Raw genomic sequence first — 25,038 nt, 5'->3', positions numbered from 1 at the left:
CAATACATTGGCACAAGATAATAATGTATACATAGTTTGAAGACAACATCAATTATGCCCAACAACACAAAAAGTTAATTATTTCCATAAAACTTGAAAAGCATTTGAACAGGTATCAATAGCTCTTGTTCTATTCCATGAAATACACAACACTTCTTCCTTTCACCCCATGCCTGCTAGAGCTAAAGCTTCAAGTTAGCTCTTGTATTTTCTCCTAGTTTAGCTTAACACCATTAGCTCAAATCACATCCTAAATAAAGAATCTTAGTCATCTTGAGCTAACATTTGAAAGCCTTCACAAATAGTGATTACACCTCCATGATACTCAAAACTACATCCATATGCTTCAAATGATCATTTCATGTAGTGTTGTAAGTCAATATATATAATTTAATAATATAATCTTAGAGAGTACATGGATGTTCTAGTTTTTATGAAAAATAATCTCATGTCCAAGAATACATAGTAGAAAACAAATGATGTGAAGTTTATTAAATTGGACACAAGGATGTTATGATATCATGATGATCATTGGGACAAAGGAATCAAGGTTCAAAGATGGGAAGTAGATCAATTTTAGACATAAAATAAGTTTTGTTGTGTAGGATTTAGTGAGATTCGGTGATTCTTTTCATGGACTATGTGCAGGCACTCTACTCTTGTAGAGTATTGCACTTCTTTACTATTTGGGATTTATTTCATGCCTTAGAGAAATTTCCACAACATGCCATGAGTTTGGATTTCGCATGCTAAAATCTTTCATCTTGTCAATTCTAACAACTCTTTGAAATGTGCCTATTTAATGAATTCAATTATCTGTAAAATTAAAAATGGATTTGCAAAGCATTGATGGAGTGTACTAAACCTTTTCATGGATTCATATCTGATTATTCTTTGCAATTGCCAAGTCTTTGGATGCCAATAAGATTTTTTTAATTTTTTGCAACTCGATGTCTTTATCAAAGTCTTCCCTATTTGTAGCCATCACTTTTGTTAACAAAATCTACCTCCTTGAAACAATAATATGTTACCCATATAATACTACCAAACTTCATTCAATGCTATTATAATGCCATGCTAGGTTATCCTTTTGGACCGTTGTTTCTTTATACCTTTTTAACATATAAGTTTGTTTTGTTGGTCTATCTGGTAGCATTGTATATGTTGGAATTTATGAAACTATGTAGTACAAGTTTCACTCAAATAGTTGTTTTAGTACTTATTAATTAATGTGTGTCTTCATAATTGTAGTTGAAGAGAAATACAATAAATTCAAGGAAAAGATGAAAGATCGGGACAAGGAGGATAAGCTTATTTTGAAACAATGATTACATGAAAAGTGAAATAGAGACAAATGTAAACTTAAAAGGGATGCATCATCTAGTTCTAATTTTGAAGATGGTTTTGTATGCAATGACACCAAGAAATCAAGGAAGGTGTATTTCCAAAGTGATAGCTCAGATGATGATACAAAAAATGACAATGAAACAAAGAAAATTGATAATTATCTTGATTCAAAGACAGGCTCCCTATCTATAGCCAAGCAAGAATCTTTAGCTCTTAAGCTTTTGGAGTCGAAGCAATAAGGGGGTTGTATAGTTATAGACTGAAATCCTTATTTTTGTTGAAAGATATTTATTTGTTCAAGTCAATTGGATAGATTTTAACCTCTTAGGTAGCTATTTACTTTTTCTAATGTCCTACATTATATATCCAATTCAACAGTGTTTGAGTTATTAGGATTATATATCAAACTTAACATGAGTAGATTTCATGGCAAAGGTTGAAGTATAAATTGTTGGCCTTGTTAAATATTTGATGTAGACATTGAAATTTAGAGCTCTCCCTACAAAAAGTAGTCTTTATTTAGACCCAGGGAATTGCACTCAAAATTGTAAAAACTTCATTGTATTATAATGAAAAAGTATTTTTGGATTCAATTTTCAATATAAATCCATGTAATATTAGTGTGCTGAGTTTTGTTTTTCTATTACAAGTCATTGATTATAATTTTGGTAGATTCCATGTTTCATAAAAACACATGTAGTTTTAGTTACATGAGTTTTGTTTTGTTGTTATTGGTCATTGATTATACAAATTTATATTGCATTCATTGTAGATATTTTACAACCCCTCTAATATGAATACACAGAGATTAGGAAATCAAGATGTACATATGTTACACTATTTATTGTGACTATTTTCCATATTCTATTGTGTAGAGATTTATTGCAACATTAATCTAGAATAGAAGATTTCTTGCAGCATTAACAACACATAAGAACCATTGGACTAGAATCTAATTTCTATTCACCAAAAGGTACACATGCTTTATATCTACTTGCAGTCTATGTAATAATTAGACTAAAATTATCTCAAGGATCATATATACTTGTGGTGTGTAATAATTAGACTACAATTATCTCTTGGTTTATAGCGAAGCTTAATTTCTTTTTCTAAAATCACTACTACTACAATTTTCTCATGGATTAATTAGACTACAATTATCTCTTGGTTTTAAGGCAAGATTATTTTGTTATTCTAAAATCACTAGTATGTTCCTTATCTTGGTTTATAGGAAAGATTAATTTTCATTTATGAAATCATTTCCACGTTACTTATGAATGAATGTAGATTTTTCCCAATTAGCCCTTTAGTGTTGTCCTTTTGCAACATGGCATCCAATGCTTTTTCCATGTCATTATACTCCTTTTGTATTCAAGTATTTATCAATCCTAATATAGCATATTCTGAGTGCTTGTTTGAAACTATATATATTTTTCCTAACTTGTAGACCTTACATTTTTTTGTCCATCAATTTCACATCATAGAGATAATATTACATAAGCCCTTTCTTCTAAAAATCCATTTGATAGTGAAGACATCACATCCATTTGACATATTGTTGGAAATATAAGAGGAGTAACTGAGAGGGGAGGGGTGAATCAGTTACTACTAAAATAAATCCTAGACCCCTTAGATGTTAGTACAAAAATACAGTTTGAAACTAAATACTGTTGATGCTCGGTAAACACATATAAAATGTTGTAACTCAGTAAATTTTGAATGTACTTTGTAACTAATTAACTTTTTAGATCCTAAGGTATTTTTAGTGATTATTAATCTTAATTGAAAGAAATAACTTGAATACATATGACACCAAGATTTAATGTGGAAACCCAATTTGGAAAACACCATCAATTTTAACTGGTTACTATTTTTCACACTTCTAAAGTGAGCTCTATTAGGAGCCAACCTTATTAAAGGTTACAAAACACATTGTTAGGTGTGACCCTATTAAAGGATTTAATCACCCCATTAGGAGTGGCCTTGTTAGAGGTCTTTAGACAATTCAATAAAACTACTACCTTGTTAGAGGATTTACAAATGGTTATTAAACCAAATCTGTTAAGAGATTTAGATTATTGCTACAATGGTTAGAAAGCAACAATGAAATGACCTAATTTAGATGCAACTGAATTGCTAATTACAAATCTCTTTTCTAGCTTGTACTTAATCCTTCTTAATCGAATATAGCTTTTCTACTCCACAAGGATATTCTTCTTATCCTTCAAATTTGCTTCCCTTCTTCATCCTTTTTAATTCATTCATTGCATCTTCCACACTTTGAAACCACAAGTTGACCTTATACTTATATCTTTCATATTGTCAAGTAAGCTCAAATACAACTTAGAATATTTAATATTCATAACCATAGCTGGCTAGAACCAATAGATAAATCAATTGAGCTTAATATGCCAAAATAAGAAAATCCTTCATTAGCTGACCCAACTCCATAGAAACTAACTCAAAAGAAATTTCCTATGTTAACCAGTAGAAGCTTGGTTAACATTATAAACTTGCAAAAATCCTTTGTAATCAAGTGAGCTCAGTTAGCACTGGTTCCATCCAACTTTCTTCATTAACTAACTGAGCTTGATTAACACTCATCTTCTACAATCTTTCCTTCAATTCACAAGTAAACTCAGTAGACATTGCTTTCTGAATGAGGCAATCATAGTAATGCTTGATAGACACATAAAACTATCTTTACTAAATGAGTGAGCTTGGCATGCACTGACTATCAATGATATGACATTTGGGTAACATCAAAGACAACACATACGAGTACCCAACAATCTCCCTCTTTGGCATTAATGAAAAAACAACATGTCATAGCACAATAATTTTTTTGATTCACTCCCTCTATTAGTATGACCTCTTCCACTTTCTTCCTCTATTAGAAAATGTTTGTCTACAAAAATCTACTACCAATTTTATTCATAGAACTTTCTCCCTCTTACAACAAACTTCTCCTTCTTTGGAGTGACAAAAATTTCTCAAATATATGATAGTAAACTTCTCCCTCTTTAACAACACATGCCAAAGACAAAAATTCTTGATCAGTGTACCTTTAAGTACTACTTCATTTGCAATATGCCTTTGCCAATACTACATTAATTGCTTGATCTTCAATCTTACTCTAGTTGATGCATCACTAAACTTCATTTAGTGAGCTTCAGATAGGGAAATGACCCCTAACCTACCTCTTAGATACAAGAATACATCCTTAGGTAATGGCTTGGTGAATATACCTACAATCTATTCTTTCATATTCACATATTCCAATCTGACTTCTTTATCCTACACTAATTCTCTAAAGAAGTGATATTTTATAGCAATGTGCTTTGTTTTGGAATACATCACTAGATTCTTTGATATATTGATTGTACTAGTGTTATCACAACATATGACTATTGGATCTTTGATCTCTACCTTCATTCCTTCCAATAATTGTTTGAACCAAAAAATGTTAGAACAACTGACTACTGCTACCACATATTCTACCTCTGTTGTGGATTGAGATGTACAATTTTGTTTCTAACTTGTCCAAGGTACTAATATTTTACCAAGAAATAATGGTCCTCCATTAGTGCTTTTTCTATCATCAAGACTTCCTACCTAATCAATATCAGTAAACACCTTTAAGTCAAGATTGTCTCCAAGTTTGTACCATAAGCCATAGACTTTAGTACCTTTTAGATATCTCATGATTCTTTTAATTTCCATCATATGGTTTTTTTCCTAGATTTGCTAAGAATCTTGCCACTATTCCAACTACTAAGGCAATTTCAAGTCTTCCATGTACTACATACTGCAATTTCCCAATCAATGATCTATATGTGGTCTAATCTATTTGTTTGGAATCATCATTTTTGGAAAGCTTATGCCTAGTAGACATGGGAGTTCCAACTGGTCTTGAATCTTCCATTGCAAACTTCTTTAATATCTCCTTGATATACTTAGATTGAGTGATGTAGATACCATTTTTGTTCTGCTATATCTGCAATCCAACAAAGAATTTTATCTCACCAAACATGGACATCTCAAATTCTTTACTCATTTCTTCTAGAAATTCTTTGCATAAGTCATCATTTCCTATAAATAGGGTATTACCAACAAATATTTTTGTTAAAAAAATCTTTTTATCTGGTCCTTCCTTGATATATAGACTATTGTTATCATTTGTTCTTTGAAAACCAATATGTATCAAATAGTTATGTAGTCTTTCATACCAATCTCTAGGAGCTTTTTTGAGACCATATAGTTATTTGTGTAATTTTTAGACCATGTCCCATTTGTTATTATCTATAAAACCCTCTAGCTATTTAATGTAGACTTCCTCATCAAGGATTCCTTTCATGAATGCAGATTTAACATCCATTTGATATACTTTAAATCCTTTATGAGATGCACATGCAAGTAGGGTTCTAACACCTTCTAATCTTGCAACAGGGGAAAAAGTTTCACCATAATCAATACCTCCTTCTAAAGAATATCCCTTACATACTAATCTTGTCTTGTTTCTAGACACTTTTCCATCTCCATTCAGCTTATTTTTGAATATCTATTTTGTTTCAATTACATTTTTATCCTTAGGCCTAGGAACAAGAGTCCATGTTTCGTTCTTCTCTATCTTTTCTATCCCTTCATTCATAGCTTCAATCCAACTTTCATTTTCCAGAGCATGTTTAACATCTCTAGGTTGAAATTCAGCATGTAAATATGTACCTTTGAATTTTCTTCTTGTCTTTGTTCCTTTTGATTTGTCTCCAATGATCTAATTAGGTGCATGATGCCTTCTGACATATATTTCTAATATAAGTTCTTTGGATTTGATATGAGTTCTACTATTTTCTTCATGAATTTTTGTATCAAGTTTGAGTCCTTCTATCTATGACTTGAGTCCTTTAGACTTGACTTGAACTAGCTTTTTAGCTTTTGTTTGTGACTCAATTTGAGCTTTCACAGTAGCTTCTAATTGTAACTTAGTAACCGTTGGAGATTTAGAGAACTTGGGAGATGAAGTTTCCTTTCTTTCAAAAAAATTTGGCAGTGTATCAGGTTCATAGTAGATGAATATTCTATAATCCACTAGCTCCTTTTTGCTTTCTTCTTAACTCTTTTCTACAAACTCATCAATTCTTACATCTGCACTTTCTATGATCTTATGCGTAGATAGATTTAAATATTTGTATACTTTACATTTGCAGAGATATCGTAGAAATATGCCTTCATCACCTTTTACATTGAATTTTCCTTTCCTAGATTCTTTCAAGATATAACATTTGCTACCAAATAATTTCAAGTAACTTACATTGGGTTTATAGCCATACCATAGTTCATAGGGAGTTTGGTTTGAGACTTTCTTCAACTAAACTTGGTTCAAAGTATGTAATGCAGTGCTGATGGCTTCCTTCTAGTATTTGATAGCAACATTCTTTTCAATCATTAGTGTCCTTGCACAATCCATGATGGATCTCTTCCTTCTTTTAACTATACCATTTTGTTGAGGTGTACCAAGGGCTAACACTTTTCTTTTGATTCCTCTTTCAATGCAAAAATTATTGAGTTCATTAGAGATGAATTCACCACCTCTGTCTAATCTTAAGCATTTTAATCTCTTTCAAGTTTCTTTTTCTACTCTTGCTATATACCATTTGAATTTCTTAGAAGCTTCTAATTTTTCTTTTAGATACATCACAGTGATCATTCTAGAATAATCATCAACAAAAAAAATGAAAAACATTTCTCCATTGTAAGTCTCTATTCCAATGGGTCCACATAAGTCAGTATGTACAATTTCCAAGACTTCTTTTGACTGATAGTTTTTACTCTTAAAACTAGTCTTTCCCATTTTACCAATTTGGCAATTGTTGCACAAATTAACATCAGGTTTCCTCAAACTAGGAATACCTCTTACTCTTTTATGTTTTCTTATTTTGACCAGATTATCAAGTTTACATAACATAGTCTCTTATGCCATAACCAACTTTCTTCTATTTGAGCAATAAAACATGAGCATTCACCAAGATAAAGATAAAATATATTAACTTTTATTTGGTTTCCTAATCCAACTAGATTTCCTTTGTCATCCAGTAGTTTTTCTTTGTCATTCATGAATTCTACCTTGAATCAAACATTGTTCAACTATGTGACACTTAGTAGATTATGCTTTAGTCCTTCAACCCAATAGGCATTATCACATATAATTTCATTGGTTAATGAGATATGACCTTTTCCTTTTATACAATAGGGTTCGTTGTTTCCAAATCTTACACTACCTCCATTATAATATTCAAAATGTTCAAATTTTTTTTTATCTCTAGTCATATGGTGTAAACATCCACTGTCAATAATTCATGTATCATTTTTGTGAACATGAGAGATAAATTCCATCTTATCTCCTTCATCATTAGATTCATCTTTTACAGTAATATACACCATTTCATCTTCATTGTTATCAGAATCTTTAGCCATAAAATAAGTTTTCCTACCTTTGTCTTTGTAGGTTTTGTGACTTTTGAATTCCTTCTTTCTTTGTGCTTGTGGCTTTTCTTCTCATCCTTGCTTTCTCTGTTTGGACACTTAGCAATAATATGACCAATTTCTTCACAAGAAAAATAGATCAAAGGGATTTTACCCTTGTACTTTCCTCTAACTTTGGAATATTTCTTTGCAAGTAGGGCTTCAACAATTTCAAGATAATTGTCATAACTTTCTTCAATTTCTTCCTCACTTTTTGATAGATTATTTTTTAATTTTTTTCTCTTTTCCTTAAGTGAGAGTTTGGCTTCAAATGTAGACTCAATATTTTTGGAGATAGGAACATAGTTATCATAGTTATCTAACTCAAAAGCTGTCAATGTTCCAAATAGAGCATCCAAGTTTAATTTGTTGCTTGGATCACATCTCATTTCTTGAATAACAGACACTCTAATTGCATAGATAGGAAGAAGAGTTTTGAGTACCTTACAATAGTTTTCTCCTTAATGTCTCCTCTAGATGCTTTGATTGCACTTACACTAGCTTTGATTCTTTCCACAAATTTTAGAATGTTTTCATCTTCTCTCATTCTCATTTGGTCAAATTGTCCTCTAAGACTTTCTACTTTGGTTCTTCTTACATTTTTATCTTCTCCATAGATATCTTTTAGTTTGGTCCACATTTCATGAGCAATTTTATAGTCTTTTACCTCATCAAATTCAACATAACTGAGAGTGGATGCAATATCAATCATCATGATGTTATGGTTCTTCTTGTCAATGCCTTCAACTAATAATGTTTTTATGGGAGTTTTGTATTCAATATCAAGATACTTGCAACCTGAATCACTGATAGTAGCTATGTGTAACCTCATAAGTCCTTGCCATCCTACAAAATTGTCTTTATTTAGTTTTGGAATCTCTCTTCTATAAGACATCCTAATCTTTAGCCTAGGTCCTTGAAACCTTCTCTACAAGCACCAAAATATATACCAATTGTTGTAAATACAAGAGTACCTAAGAGGGGAGGGGTGAATTAGTTACTACTAAAATAAATCCTTGATCTCTTAGATGTCAATACAAAAATATAGTCTGAAAGCTAAATACTATTGATGCTTGGTAAACATATAAAATATTGTAACTCAGTAAATGATGAATGTACTTTGTAACTAATTAACTTTGTAGATCTTAAGATATTTTCAGTGATTATTATTCTTAATTGAAAGCATGGAAGAAATAACATGAACAGATATGACACCAAGATTTAACGTGGAAACCTAATTTGGGAAAAAACACCAACTAGTTACTATTTTTCACTATTCTAAAGTAAGCCCTATTAGGAGCCAACCCTGTTAAAGGTTACAAAACACATTGTTAAGTGTGACCTTGTTAAAGGATTTAATCACCCTATTAGGAGTGGCCTTGTTAGAGGTCTTGAGACAATTCAATAGAATTGCCACCTTGTTAGAGGATTTACAAATGGATGTTAAACCAACTCTGTTAAGAGATTTAGATTACAATGAAATGACTTGATTTAGATGCAAGTAAGTTTTTGATTACAAATATCTATTCTAACTTATACTTAATCCTTCTCGATCAAATATATCCTTTTTTCTCCACAAGGATATTTTGCTTATCCTTCAAATTCACTTCCTTTCTTCATCCTTTTTAATTCATTCATTGCAACTTGCACACTTTGAAACCACAACTTGACCTTATACTTATATATTTCATATTGTCAAGTCAACTCAAATAAAACTTATAATATTCAATATTCATCATCATAGATGGTTAGAACCAATAGATAAATCAATTGAGATTAATATGCCAAAATAAGAAAATCCTTCCTTAGCTGACCCAACTTCGTAAAAACTAACTCAGAAGTGATTTCTTGTGTTAACCAATAGAAGCTCAGTTAATACTAAAAAATTGCAAAAATCTTTGGTAACCAAGTGAGCTCAGTTAGCACTGGTTTCATCCAACTTTTCTTCATTAACTAATTGATCACGGTTAACACTCATCTTTTGTAGTCTTTCCTTTGATGCCTGAGTAAACTCCATAGACACTACTTTCTAAACTAGGAAACCATAGGAACACTTAGTAGACATAGAAAATTGTCTTTACTATTTGAGTAAGCTTGATATGCACTGATTATCAATGATATGACATTTGTGTAACATCAAAGACAACACAAATTGTATCCAACAATATTTTCCATTTATTTTGCACTACAATAATGAACACAACCCTCTCTATGTCAAGTTTGGCTATAGGTGCAAAAGTTCCATTATAATAAAATCCTCACTCTATCAAGTTTGGCTATCAATCATGCTTTGAACTTCTCAACTTGACCATAAACATTTCACTTTGTCCAATAAATCCATTTAACACCTATAATATTTTTATCTTCTGCTGAACATACAAGATTATAAGTGTTATTTCTCTTTATCACTTCAATTTGTTCATCCATGGTTTTAAATCAAACCTCATTTGTAATAGATTCTTCAGGGTTTACAGGATCATATGTAATCAATGAAAAGTTTGAAACTTGGTATATTTATTCATTTTTCTCATGTAATTCTCTTAAAATTTATCACTTAACTCTAATTTTGTTGTTTGATGTCCTCCAAAACCTAATTGATCATCTTTCTCTTGAGTTTTGAGTAACTAAATTTTGATGATCTAGGTCTAGAAGATTGTCTTGCAGGAGTAATTGATATAGGTGTATCTATTTGAGGAATCATTTGTCCATCCTATACATCTATTTCATTTTCCATCATCGGCTCCATGAGATAATATAACTCTAAAATAAATTCATCTATGATTTAATCCCAAGCCTCTTTATGAAAAGTCTCTGAGTCAGTCGATCATAGTTATGTGCCAATTCTAGATGACTCTAGAGAGTACTCAATTGAATCCTACTCCATTACTCTTTTTAGTTACATTCTCAGACTCTCAAGTATTGAGCTCTAATTCTTTAGTCTAGCAATTGGATATAATAGTTGTTCTTTTAAAGCAAAATTATTTAGATAGTTATGAAGTTTGCTTTTGGATTCAATTGTGTGTATTTTTAGATAGTTATGATGCTAAAAAATATACACAATTGAATCTAGAAGTGAACTTCATAACCTTCAATGGATTGTGGAAGTATGATATTATTATTTAGATAGTTTCAATTTGTTTTAGCTTGTTTGATAGAAAGGAAATTGTCACTTTCAAGATCTATCTTCTTAGCTATCTGAGTTAGAAATTATTGATTGTTAGGTAATTGTAGATGCACTGAGTCCTAATTATTTCAAATATTGTAAAATATTATATATTTATCATGGTCATGTTATTGGTTTTTGTTCTTATTACAGGTAAAAAAAAAGATTTAAGGTTTTCTTAAGTTCTATGTCTTATGTAGCCTAGATCTTATTAGGGAAATGAGTACTCAATCCAAGCAAGTGATTATGGGTATTTCCATTGGTGTGATTGTTGGCATGATAGTAGTAGCTTGTTTCCTCCATTATATCATATGGTATAGAAAGTGTTATAAAGACCAACTGAACATGAATATTCAAAGTGGTTTATCACTTCCCATCCATGTTAATAGAATTGATTCAAGTACAATACTTTCAGAGTCTATAATTGATCATGGAGAAAATCTATCATCTAAACAAAATGGCCATTCAACTTGGTGGGGAAAACATGAGAAAGATTTTATTTCTTCAACCTTTGGGATTCCAAGATACTCATACATGTATGTCATTTTTTGTATTTTAGATTTGTACACTATGTCTGTTGATGGGCTTCATACTTGACTTGCTTTTGATTTGATCTATGTTTGTAGACTATCTTTTATTAAATATAAAATGTATTTATTTGACCTACTTCATACTTCAATTTCTTTTGATTTGGATTTTGTACATAGCTTTTCTTTCATCAAATATTCAATGCACTTTTTTGTTAGTTTTTTCATCACTGGTAGTATTGTACAACTTGTTGAAAACACTTAATGGTGTTGGAGCACCTAAGTTATAGGAATTCAATATGAAAGATTATGATATTTTAAGTCCAAAGAGGTTATTCATGATGTGATAAGATTATTTTAGTCATAAATCCTTTTAAATCCAAATATAAGGATATGCAAGTCAAAGTTGTAAAGTTCTCCTAATAGGTCCTAGTTGTGATTAGAAGCCCATATTTATAGTCTATTTTTAATGTTTTTGGAAGGTTCTTGCAAAAATTTTAAGTCATTGTGTCAAGAATGTAAAAGTTGTCCAAAAAGTTGTAAAATGCAGCTTTTCAAAACTTGCTAAAGTTGCAAAACAATGTAAGAAGTGTGTGTTTAGTCCTAATAGGTGGTTTGGTAGTTATGTCCAAGAAAACATTATAAAATGCTTGTGAAAGGTTAGGTTGGCCAATATCTTCTTAGGAAGGATAAATTGAGAAAGAAAACTTGAATTCTTAAAAATTCTCCTAAAATTCCTAGCAACAACCTATTGAGGCATATTGTACATGAAAGAAGGAATTGATAAATGAAAAAGGGAGAGTAACCGAAAGTATTTGGAGGCTAGTTCCCTTAATGTGGGTATAGTCAAATTGGAAGACATAAAGATCATCTTATAGGCACTTGTAAAAAAAGTACTAGTAGAAATGAGATAGAGGAACCCGAAAAACATTATTCCAATGTAACTTAAATCTTTTTTCAATATTGTACAAAAATAAATAAAATAAATGCAAGTCAATTCTACTACTTCATGTTCAAATGGAGGTTTGGAATAGTCACTTTAAACTTTTAAAGCAATTTCAGGTTGGTAGATCCAAAAGTACAAAAGCCTCTTTGTGATCCTTTTGGGACATGGATTGTGGTGTTGACATGTGAATAAAGCATCAAATTTCTAAAAACTTCTACGTATGAATGGATTATTAGTCTAGGAAGACCTAGGATAATTTTTTCTATATATAGGCTCTCTTATTGGGAACATGTTTACTCTAAAGAATGAAATATGTATGTTGCACGTTCCATCATGAAGATACTAAAGTAAAAGTTTAATGGAATGAGTGTTAAGATAAATTTATATCTTATATAATTAATAGAAAATATGCATTTTTTGTTGAAGTTGATCATAAAATTGATTGAAGAATGTGCATGGGGGAGCAAGAATTTTATAATAGAAAAACATTTCCTAGGATTTTGTATAATGACCACTTGACATAGTTGATGAGCTTCGAAGCTGATGAACCCAAATTTTTGTCTTATAATTATTATATTGACATTATATTATATATCAAAATGTAAAAATTGTGGTTACATACATAAATTTTCATTCTTAAAAGTCAAAATTGTTATTATTTGTAGGTTGGTCAAGTAGCTGCATAGTTGTCTCCTTTTACTGAAGCTTCCCCTTTTTTTGAGATGGCCAGAAATACTTCAAGTTATTATTCTTCATAGTAAATTTAAAATTTCCTTTTTTTTTTCCCTTTTTCTGAAGCTATATAGCTCAAAAATGTGCTTAGGATGTAACTCTTTTTCCTTCACTTTTTAACTGACCAGAAGAAATACAAGCTTGTTATAAATAGAAAAGATTTATAAATTATTAAATACCTTTAAGGAACATGTATAATTTGATTCTTTTTCTTTCATGGAGATTTTAATTACAATCCTTTATTGGGACCTCTATCTTCTAAAGGTTGAAAACTGCTAATGAAAAAATAAATTGTTATGCCTCACACCTACCTATGTTTCACATGAAGTGGCCTTGGCTATCAAATAAAACTAGCAACTTAAAGAACATAGCTGAATGAGGCACTCACTTCTTGCCCCTTGGATAATGGGACCAATCTTTTTCATAAAGTAGAACTTGATTTAATCATAATTTCTTTTGTTTGGCTAAATTTTTAATTGGAGTTGCTTATTATGAATATCAATTAAATTCATATGTACATGTCAAATTATGTCAATGTTGGTGAAAAATTAGATCAAAAGTCATCACTCATCTTGAATATATCATTGCTCTAGCTATAAATGACAACCGTTAAAAAGATCATAGAATTTTTAGATGGTAAAAACTAGCATCTCTAGATGCTTCTATTTTTAATATTATGAGACAAATACCATCATTTAGTCCATCAATTATTCAACATACCTGTTGATTGGCTTTCTACAATCTAATGTTCCATGGATGGCATTTCCATTTCACATCATCTTTATCATATGAACCAATCTACAAAGGTGTTAGATACAAATAGAAATGTTAGAGATTATACAGGTTGCTAATAGCCTATTTGGTAGATGTCACTCAAACCATTTCTCTGTAAACTCTCAATTCCTTGTTAGATTTAGATGCCAGGTATGTAATAGATATTGGGGATAGAACCATTATTCAAGATACATTTTGGTAATAGATAGAGGTCACTTGGACCATTTCTCTTAAATTTCTCAATCCCAAGTTGGATGTCTAGAAATGCACTAATTACAGATAGAATGTAGCACCATCATTCATTCTGATTCACTCCAATTTCACTAGTCACATGGGTTGAGCAACCCCTTGGCCAACTAAGGTTACATTTCCATTAGTTATAAGGTGAGATAAACCACTATATTCTGTGTAGTGACTAATTGTCGTCTTTGTTTAAAACAAGAACTAGATATTGAGGGTTATATTATTCCACACATCAAGTTCACTATGGATTATGTGATTTAATTTCTTACTTTTCTACTATCCATAATAATTAAGTTGCTGATTTAAGCATGGATGCGTGTGCATGAATCAAGTGCACAATATTTTTTTTGGGATTTTGGATGCATATACATACATTCATATAATAATATTCAAAATTCAAAAAATGTTTCTTTCTTGAACACCAACACTGATTCTATTGGAGGGTCACTAGGAGCTTTCATTATCAAATCTCCCATTAGCCATGATAGGTTCATAACAAATTGCTAGAGTGCCAAGCAAGCACCTAATGCTAGATGAGGGATCACTATTAGATCAACTTTAAAATCACTAAATAGATGTGCTATAGAATGGCAATAGCTTCCAAGCCTCTTCCAAAATTGTGTTTGTTGAGTGATTGAAGAAAATGATCTAAGAGAGAGTCCACAGGTAGGCATTCATTGGGGAATTCACCTGCTCTATTTTTTTTAAACAACTTAGTTTGGTAAAAAATTTGACCATCTCTTGAAAGTTTTTGACCAAGAATTGGTGGAAATTTTGACCAATTCTTGATAGTTTTCTACCAAAGAATTGGTCAAAAATTTTTCCAATTCTTGAAACTTTTTGAGCAAACATTGGTGGATATTTCGACCAATTTCTGATAGTTTTCTACCAAGAATTGGTCAAAATTTCCACCAATTCTTGAAAGTTTTAGACCAAACATTGGTACAATTTTTGACCAATTCTTGAAAGATTTCCACCAAGAATTGGTCAAAATTTTGACCATTTCTTGATAGTTTTTGACCAATATTTGGTCAAATTTGACCAAAAATGACAAATCAAAGTTAGCAAAGAAATTTTTTTTTTGACAAATGTATTTGTCAAAATTTTGACCAACCTGCAAGTTGGTCAAAATTTTGAAGAGAAAAATTTCCATGAACTGCTTTGTCAAAATTTTGACCAACTTGGGTCAAAATTTTGACCAAAATTCATCAAAATTTGAGTTCAAATTTACTAGTGGGTTGTCTAGAAAATTGAAGATTTAGATGAAAATGGAGGCTAGATAGTGAATCAATATAGGAGCTAAACAAAGATCTGCACATAAAAAGTGAGTTGTACTTAATAGATCAAACTTGTTGTTACTTTGTAACCATTATGAATAGTATTTGAAATCCTTTAATCAAGTTTGACCTATTAAAAACCTATGTAAATCCTTTAGCTGAGTGACATTCTACTGGAATTTTCTAAACTTCTCTAACAAGGTAATTCTTAATAGGATGATTAAATCCTTTAACGAGGTCGCATTTAATAGTTTGTATTGTAATCTTTAACATGATTGGTTCTTAACATGGGTCACTTCAAAATAGTGGAAATTAGTGACATGTTGCTTGTGGTTTTTTTCCAAATTGGGTTTCCATTCAAACTTGTATGAATGTTATTATGATGCTTTATTGATTTATGTTTACATTCTACAAGTTTTTTTATTTTAATAGAAATGGACAGTCAACTAATGTTGCAAATAGTTTACACTAGAGGTCGAGCAATGGAATGATAAGATCTAAAATTGTTTAAGTTTTTATATATTTAATTGGTACATCTGGAACTTAGATAACTAATTCAAATTCCTTGACCTCCCCTCTCTTAGTTATTCTAAATATTCTTACATAGTGCATCATGTAGATCTTGATTAGCAGGTGACTATGACTCCCTCCCTCAACCATATCAGACACATAATAGAAATGCAAAATAGACATGCCCACTTTACACAAGCAAGTATGGGATAAGTACAATAATAAATCATGAGTATAAATAAGATCAATTTCTAATATAAATAGAAAATAATATGAATACACAGTAATAATTTAAAGATATGTCATATGACTTCATCATGAAAGAAATTGTATTTACTAACTAAGCACAATTAGAGAAGCATCATTACGAAGGTAATCATTGTCGTCAAATAACAAATGAAATGGAACAACTATATACTCAATCTAAATATATAATCAAGTCATGAAATAATGTCATATAACTGTAGACCAAATATCTCCAAAAATAATAGATACATGAACATAGGCCTAAAAGATTTTGACAATTGTAACAAAAAATCAAACTTAAATGAGTACTACATATGTCTTATAAAACTAAACTTTCATTAGTTTAAATGGTTTTAAGAAACAAAAAAACTAGAAACCTTAAATTAAAAAATCATAAAATATGATTTAAAATATTCCCTCCACTTTAGAAAGGGCTGAAGTGGAGCAATTGGATCAGTCTTTCACAATCTGGACTTGCAAAGATGATGTAACGTCCCCGTATTTTTAGCAACTTAGTGGAGTTCTTAGCCTTTGCATTCTCCAAAGGCTAAGTGGAGAAATAAGGAGAAATTGATTAAATTAATTTCTTATAAAGTCATTAAATAAATTAAAATTAAAAGGTGACTTTATATTTAATTAACTGAATTTTCTAGAAGCACAATTAATTATTTTATTGCAAGGGAGAAGCTTCTAGAGAGTGCATTAATTATTGGAAAGGGGGAAGCCTCTAGTAATCTAATTTTTTAGAAGCACAATTAATTATTGTATTGCAAGGGAGAAGCTTCTAGAGAATGCTTTAATTATTGGAAAGGGGGAAGCTTCTAGTAATTTAATTTTCTAGAAGCATAATAAATAATTGTATTACACGGGAGAATCTTCTAAAGAGTCCATTAATTATTGGAAAGGGGGAAGCTTCTAGAGAATGTAATTAATTAATATTTTATTTCCTTCTGGAAGGGTGAAGGAAAATAATAAATAGGGGTGAGAGTCTCATTTTTTAGCATCCAATTGTGTATTATATTTGATATTAACTTGAGAGAAAAAACTAAGATTTTTGATTTCAGTCAACCATTTGAGAATGTCAACTCTTCAGTGTTGCAACCATTTGAGGTGGTGAAATATCCATTGAATTTAGCTTTTGGGAGAGCTTCATTCAGGAGTTCTATTTGTACTTAAATTGGAGAATACATTTTGGCTGCTAAAGTACGCATGCACAATGTCACGCTATAGTATTTATGTTTGATTCATCTCCATTCTTGGGCATCACTATTATCAGGTTCTTCTTGAAACTATTAGTAGTTATCATTGTAATTTCTAAGCATATGATTTTATTGTGAATTAGATTTAGGAAAAACTGCAATCATTATTGTAAGTGCATGAGAATGAATTCAATAAAGAAGATACATGTTGCATACCATTTGTTTGACAAAATGTCCATTTAATAGCATATGCGATCAGCATAATAGTTGTTTGTCAATTGTTTTCAAAATGTTAGTTGGTTGTAGGTATGCATTTCATATCTAGTTTCCATGTATATGCGTTGAAAATACCTAAAAAACCACAATTGCATATTAGTTCATTATAAGAGGCATTGTAATATTAGTCTAAATTTCTTAGCTTGGAGAAGAAGCATACAAGTGTTTGACAATATTCATTGAGCTAAATTCAATCAGTTTGGGGAAGGGATATTACATTGGTATTAGAGCTTTCTTACAAAGTGTTTGACAAAATATTAAATAATTGAATTAGTAAAGAGTTTGGTATTGGTTGAAGTTATAACTGGTAGGGGTTTTCACATTGGTATCAAAGCTTGCTTGCAAAGTGTTTGATGAAATGTCAAACAACTGAATTAGAGAAGAATTTGGTATTTGTTGAAGTTATAACTGGTTGGGGTTACTACATTGGTATCAGAGCCTAGTTGCAAAGTGTTTGACAAAATGTCAAACAATTGAATTAATAAAGAGTTTGGTATTTTTTGAAGCTATAACTGTATGCCTAAAATGTGAGCACACTTCTTTGAATCATTATATTCAAGATTACTCAAGAATGAGGTCTCAAATGGTGACTCATAGCTCTCTAGTCATGGAGTGCAAGGGTTTTGCAATGGAGGCCCTCAGTTTGACTTAGTTCATACCCATGCAAGTACACCATGAAATGAGAGATTCAAAGATCCAAAATGCATGCAAATGGAGATGAAAACTAATCTATATGATAACAATGCAAGAACAATGCAAAATCTAATCTATGAAAGCAAGATCTAATCTTATGAAAGAAAATATGACTCTAAACTAATATGCAAATGCAATGATAAAAGCCCATGATGAAAGCCATGGGTGCAAGAGAGAATGAGACAAGAAGATAGAAGTTCTCCACAAAAAGCTTTAGTATTCAAAAACTCCTTCTTCAAAAATTGCTCTCCAAACCTGCAACATAACAATAACATCATCCATGTCTAAAATGAGGAGAGGGCTCTCCCTTATAAAGGAAATTATGGAGGTGTGAGGCTCCTCACAACCAATATGGGATAATAGAGTTTGATCCATGTGAGACGAAATTCCACCAATGAGAAAAGAGGAGTGGTTGAGAAGAAAGTGAAAAGATAAGTCCCACTTAGAAATATGTACATTTAAGTGTAGAAATTAAATAAAAGAATTTATTTTATTTCTCTTTCATCAATAAGAGATATTTAAGTGGGATTTTTATTTAATTAAAAGGGAGCAAGTTCTTTTAATTAAATAGGAGATATTTAATTAAATTAAAAGAGGGATTTTTCTCTTAATTAATTAAATGCGAATGAATTATTTAATTAAAAGAGAGGTTTCCTTTTAATTAAATGGGGACTTATTTTATTTAATTAAAAGAGGAGATTTTCTTTTAATTAAATAAGACTTAGGATAAAATAATCGAATTTGATCAAGGAAATTGATTGGAATTGATTTAATAAAATATTGCAAACCATTGATTCAAAAAATTTGATAAATTGATAAATTGAATAATGGGGGCCCATAGTCTAGGCGACCATTTTAGGGTGTATACATTTGCCCCTCTTTGACTAATGTGTGATCGATTTGGGAAAACATGTAGTCAAAGAAAGAAATTGAATCAAAGATTGAAGTTAATAATTATTACCCCCTCATGATCGAAATCGAAATGAGATAGAGGAGAGACAACAAATTGAAAAATTTGATCAAATCGAACAAAAGATAAGGTTCTTGATGTAAGATGAAAGATATAAGAATCATTGAACCAAGGTAGATCATCAAGCATGAAATATTATGCCCAAAGGTGATTTTAAAGAAGAAAAGAAGTGGGGGATAAAGAAAATGGAAGATAGGAGTTTGAAAGATATGGAAAGAAAATAGAAAGAAGAAAAGAAAATGCCCCAAAATCAATCAACTATTTAAGATAAAATTTTTGATTGAGATCATGAAAGAAGATAAGGAAATTAAGATCAAAACATGACCACAGTTGATTAAAACTCCACAATAAAGATGAAGGGAGAACCCTCTCAAACTCATAATGTAGCCTAAAAATGCAAACTAACATGAAGTCTGATAATGCAAGCTACATGAAAATGCAATGGTGTACTTGCAAAAGAGAAACTATAACATAGGATTTTGTGTTCATCATTCATTAGAGAATGTAAAAAACTTATTTTCATCATTGGGCCATTATTAACAGACATCAAAAAAAATTACACAATCATCACTAGTCACAAGTGCAACTATGAAGATACCTTTCTCATTTAATTAAATAATTACATTTAATTAATCAAAATAGGCATATTTATTAAAAGTGATTTAATTTAAGGATTGGTTCTGAAGTTGATGATACGAAGACCAATTGCTAAGCTTTTAAGGACTATCTCTAGAACAGAGCTTAATCCCAAAGAATCCAGGCAGAGCACCTAGATACCTAAGATTGAAAGCATTTAGAAGATTATCTCCAGAATGGAGCTTAACCTTCAAGGATCCAGATAGAACACCTAGATACCTGAGATTGAAAGCATTTAGAAGATTATCTCCAGAATGAAGCTTAACCTTCAAGGATCTAGATAGAACACCTAGATACCTAAGATTGAAAGCATTTAGAAGATTATCTCCAGAATGGAGCTTAACCTTCAAGGATCCAGATAGAACACCTAGATACCTGAGATTGAAAGCATTTGGAAGATTATCTCCAAAGCAGAGCTTAACCTTCAAGGATCCAGATAGAACACCTAGATACCTGAGATTGAAAGCATTTAGAAGATTATCTCCAGAATGGAGCTTAACCTTCAAGGATCCAGATAGAACACCTATATACTTGAGATTGAAAGCATTTAGAAGATTATCTCCAGAACAGAGCTTAACCTTCAAGGATCCAGATAGAACACCTAGATACCTAAGATTGAAAGTATTTAGAAGATTATCTCTAGAATAGAGCTTAACCTTCAAGGATCCAGATAGAACACCTAGATACCTAAGATTGAAAGCATTTAGAAGATTATCTCTAGAACGAAGCTTAATCTGCAAGGATCCAGATAGAAAACCTAGATACCTGAGATTGCTAAAAGATAACAAAGTCTAATCATGAGTCGTAGAATCAAACCCAGAATGAGGCTTGATCCTCAAGAGTCAGGGTTTAGACCGTCCCAATACCTATCCATCAAACTCTGAGAGGAGCTATTATAAGGTTGATCAATTGATGAAAAGATAAGATAGATAGCAAAGATGCTAGATAGAAGGGAACAAGATGCCCCAAGTGATGAGATGCCCCAAGTGACGAGGACATAAGATGGGAACGAGATGCTCCGAGCAATAAGTATTCAATGATGTAATCATCTTGCCCCCTCGGGAGCAAAATCAAAAGATAACACACCAGAAATATGATGTGAAGTAGTATATCAATTTTGAGATTCAACAGAATGTAGAAGAAATCAGAATGATCTAAAGAAAAGATGAGGAGATCAGAATGATCAGAAGAAATTGAAGAGATCAGAATGATCTGAAGAAATGTGGAAGTTGATCTAAAGTGATTTTGAGGTCCAAAAGTTCAAGTTTGATTTGAAAAGATTCTAAGAATTGCAAAAGTATCAAAAGAATTTGGATTGCCCAAAATTCTAAAATGAATTTTTGGGCCACTTAAGTGTGTTAGATTTTGAATTCGATCCCAAAAAAAATGGGTTCTAAGCAGCCAAAGTAGCCAAAAGAGTGATTAATCGATCAGTTGTGCAGTCATGAAGAACATGATACTTTGAAGAGATCAACAATCCCTCATTAGAGAAGGTGAAAGTAGATTTGCAATTGAATCACATGCTTATACAAGTGAAGTATGCAATGCAAGACTATGTTAAATGCAACCCTAGGTCTGGTTACCAAGCCTCAATATTTAATCATCACTGGATATAGAACAAAGCTCGTAGGTCATACAATTCCCACTGACATTGCAATCATGGAAATATGAATATAACATACCTTATTGGTTTGTCGGGATTAAATGTAAGCATTTGAAGCACAAGAAGCCAGAATGACTAGAATATTTGTCCCTTTTAATGTAGCAAGTTAACATAAACATCAAAGCATAAAAGCTAGGATGACCAGAATGTTGCTTGTGTGATAGGCACACCAAAAACAAAGGAGATCCCTCTTATGCTAAGTATTTAGTATTCATTCGGTCCGCAACGACCCTTATGTTTGTAACCTAAGACAGAAGTGCACTAGATATACTCACAGTGACCTATATGTTCACTTAGTAGGACGAGTATCAGTATGTACTATAGCATGAAGAGTTCACTCCAAAAAACAAGGAGAAGAACCAACGTTATTGGTGTATTCATATAAAAGAAGTCGAGGTACACACGGCCATCCAATACAAGATGGAGGCTCTTATAGTGGACACCCCTCTTATAGGAATATATCAACTTATTGGAACTAAACTACAAACAGAAAGCAAAGAAAAGGATCATGCCCCCAGTCATTACTTCCCTAGTCAAAGATGACATCATTGTGTTGCTCGAGGAGATATGATAAAGAAAAGACAAAGCAAACAAAGAAAATGCTCAGCATATCCAAACAAGTATATCAGTTTTGAGTTCAATGTTTTGGGATTGATGTCAAATGCTAATGTCCAAAATACATTCAAAAGAAATCTCTTTAGTAGGGTGACAACAGTAGGAAGACACAGTTAGAATGACTGGTGACTAATGTCAAAGAGGAATCGTCATGATGAAGAACCTAAAGAGGACTTGGCGATAGTAGACAGACATAGCCAGAATGACCGGTGATTGACGCAATAGAGATCTTCCATAAATGAAGCTAGAGACGTGACCTAAGCAACAATAGGTAGACATAGCTGAAACAACTAGTGACTATTGCGAAAGAGATTCTATGAGGAAAATCTTGAAAAGCATGACACTAGCGATAGTAGGCAGACATAATTTGAAACAACTGGTGATTGTCATGAAAGAGATTCTATGAGGAGAACCTCGAAAAGAGTGACACTAGCAATAGTAGGTAGATGCAGTTGAAACAACTAGTGACTATCAAAAAAGAGATTCTATGAGGAGAACCTAAAAAAACGTGACACTAAGGGGGGATGCCCCTAAGCTGGGACAAGACTCAATCCATGGATACATGAGCAGGAAAAGTAGGAAAGCAAAAGCGTGAAAGTGACTATACATAATAGCCAGAAGATGGGCTACAAGATGGAGCATTGGGAACAAGAGGTGCCTATTTACCAGGTTTTCACCTTCTTGGCAAGATTTTCTTCTTTTTTTTGTTTTTCAATTTTTTTTGTATTTTTCTCTTTTTTTGATTTTTTTGTATTTTTTTGAGATCTTTCAATTTTTTTGGTGTTACCAAGGCACCTATGGCTAGGTTTTCACCAGGATAACTATTTTTTTTTAAAGGATTTTTTTACTATTTTTAGATTTTTTCATAGATTACTAGCTCTCAAGAAGGATCACCTTGATATTGTTCCAGTGTCTAGCAAGGTGTAGGATGAGATGTAGTAGCAAGCTAGTGGATAAGTAGAGATGGAAAGACAAGGAGTATGAAGCGGTGAATGTTACCCTCAAGGAAAGTCTTCACAAGATTACCCAAGCTAGGGAAAAGGATAACAAAATAAGCTCATGGTGTAGTGAAGGGTGTCATGTAGGTAATCCAAGAAAGTGACCATGTCAAGAGATTGCTAAGAACTAAATTTTCTGTTTTCTTTCATTGATCAAGACCAAAGGGTTAACCGAATAGGATAGAAAAGTTTGTAATGGAGGTTATGAGTGAATGACTTCAGGAATGAGAATGTTTAAAGGATAAGCAAGATCATGATAGGATGTCATGGATGGAATAATTACGCATGATGCATGTTTACCAGGTTTTCACCATGGTACTTGTCCAAGGTGCCAGAAGAAGTGGTTTTCACCATAGGATGAATTTATTTTTCTTTACTTTTGCTACCAAGGCACCTATTTCTAGGTTTCCACTAAGGCACATTTTTTTTCTTTTCTTTTTTGGATTTTTAGAGTTTTTGGAAAGAATTCAAGCCTTTCTCAAATGAGATAGCACTCCTATATGAAAGATAAGTTATGATAAGCCAAGGCCATAGCAAGGTATGCTCAAAGATGTTGATAAGGTAATGGAGGGAGATAGTAGAAAAGGTATATGGAGGACAAGGTTTAGGCCAAGGATGAGATAAATGGGATGGAAGGATAAAAGGGGGAGTATAGATGGTGGAGTGGATAGGGTATTGAAAGGGATGTGCAAGGGGAGAAGAATAAGTGGGCAAGATCAACATTGACACATACTTTGAAGGGTAGTGGAATGATGGAGGAAATATGGATGGAATAGATTGAGGCTTAGATATATGAGGTAGCAAAGCCATTTTGGAGGAAGGTGGAGTAGAAGGTTTTGACACCTTTTTAGGAAGATGTTGGGAAGAAGATGGAGTGGAAGCCTTTGGAAACTTGAATGTCAACTTTGATTTGTTTTCAATATTCAAGTCCTTCAAAAGAGACTAGGGAATCCATGTAGCTTTTGATTTTTCATTAGATGCTTTGGAACACATTTCTTCAAGAACAGATTTAAGAACCCAGATTGTTTTTGGTTGAGCTCTTTGAATAGTGGACCTTTGTGGTCTCTTTTTTCTTTTTTCCTTCTTGACATTCACATGTCGATTAGAGGAGACATAGTGAACTTTTGAGGATGGATTCATGCACTTGTGTTTGAGTTGATCATCCAAATTGCTTCCAAAAGGCTTCGGACTTGTGGATGAATGAGGCCAATATGACTGGTTTGGATGGAAAGATGAATGTGAAGAGTTCAAGTATGTGTATCTTTGTTGATCTTGGGGTAGGGTAGGAAGAACGTGTCATGAGCTAGTAGTGGCAATATGAGATAGAGGAACATAAGGTCCCAACATGGATGGAAGACTTGAATGTTTTAGCTTGGATGGGTAGGGACCAAGGATAGATTTAGAAGATGTGAATGGACCATGAGTAGGGATATCAGCATCTTTAGAGTGAGCAATATGACCAAAGTCATCAATGGATTTATGAGTAACTGTTATAGGAGCAATACCTTTGACGGGAGTATTTAAAGCTTGAGCATAGTTTGGAAGTGAATGTAGTGAGGTAGAATAAGAGAGCGAGGGAACACTTTTCTCTTCAAAAGGAGTTTTGGGTAACATAGGAAAAGTATGCTTCTCTTGGTCTTTTGTAATCTCCTTAAGGATGGTGCAAGGAACATCTTGATCTTGCTTAGTAGAGGTGCATGA

General features: G+C 32.0%; 1 pseudogene; it reads left to right on the top strand.

Moving 5' to 3' along the window:
• The window catches only part of LOC149561665 (DEAD-box ATP-dependent RNA helicase 32-like), a 9,573-nt pseudogene extending 7,987 nt beyond the window's left edge, over positions 1 to 1,586 (top strand).
• The last annotated feature ends 23,452 nt before the right edge of the window (positions 1,587 to 25,038 follow it).

The sequence above is a fragment of the Cupressus sempervirens genome, chromosome 4 (assembly GCF_028749045.1).
Source record: "Cupressus sempervirens isolate cs-2001-9-10 chromosome 4, ASM2874904v1, whole genome shotgun sequence".
NCBI lineage: Eukaryota > Viridiplantae > Streptophyta > Pinopsida > Cupressales > Cupressaceae > Cupressus > Cupressus sempervirens.
This window is presented reverse-complemented; position numbering and strand designations above follow the sequence as displayed.